Below are 573 nucleotides of genomic sequence, written 5' to 3'. Positions count from 1 at the left end.
AAGGAAATGTGGGGAGAAGCTGTCTTGAACAGCAACATACCTCATCAACCGGTCACCTAGCAACTCAATATTCAATAAACTCCAGCTGAGCTTTGGTTTAAAAGGAGCCCAAACACTTCAAATTTAAGAGTTTTTGGTTCTATTGCACATCTGGCATTTGCCCAAACCAAATAAGAACAAAGTTTGATAGTAAGTCTAAACAGTACACAATGATTGGATATACAACACACGGCTATCGTCTTTGGTGTCAAGAAACAAAAAAAAATCATAACAGGTAGAGACATTATTTTTGAAGAAAATATTAAAGATCAAAAAATAATTTCAAAAGATATTGTCGCCTATTATCCAGATAAAGAAAGTTTTGAAGACAACCCAAACGAGGAGGACATCAAAACACATAGTTGCATAGAGCAAGAAAAAGAACAAAATGATAAAAAAAAATGAAGAGCAGGATATTAGACCACAAAGGACCATTAGAGCACCAAATTACTTGCAAGATTATGATACATCCTATTTGGCAACGGCTTTATCAGCTGAAACTATAATAGACAATCTACCAACAACATATGATGA

The sequence above is a fragment of the Acyrthosiphon pisum genome, unplaced genomic scaffold, assembly GCF_005508785.2.
Source record: "Acyrthosiphon pisum isolate AL4f unplaced genomic scaffold, pea_aphid_22Mar2018_4r6ur Scaffold_21931;HRSCAF=25312, whole genome shotgun sequence".
Taxonomy (NCBI): domain Eukaryota; kingdom Metazoa; phylum Arthropoda; class Insecta; order Hemiptera; family Aphididae; genus Acyrthosiphon; species Acyrthosiphon pisum.
Note: the sequence above shows the minus strand (reverse complement) of the source record.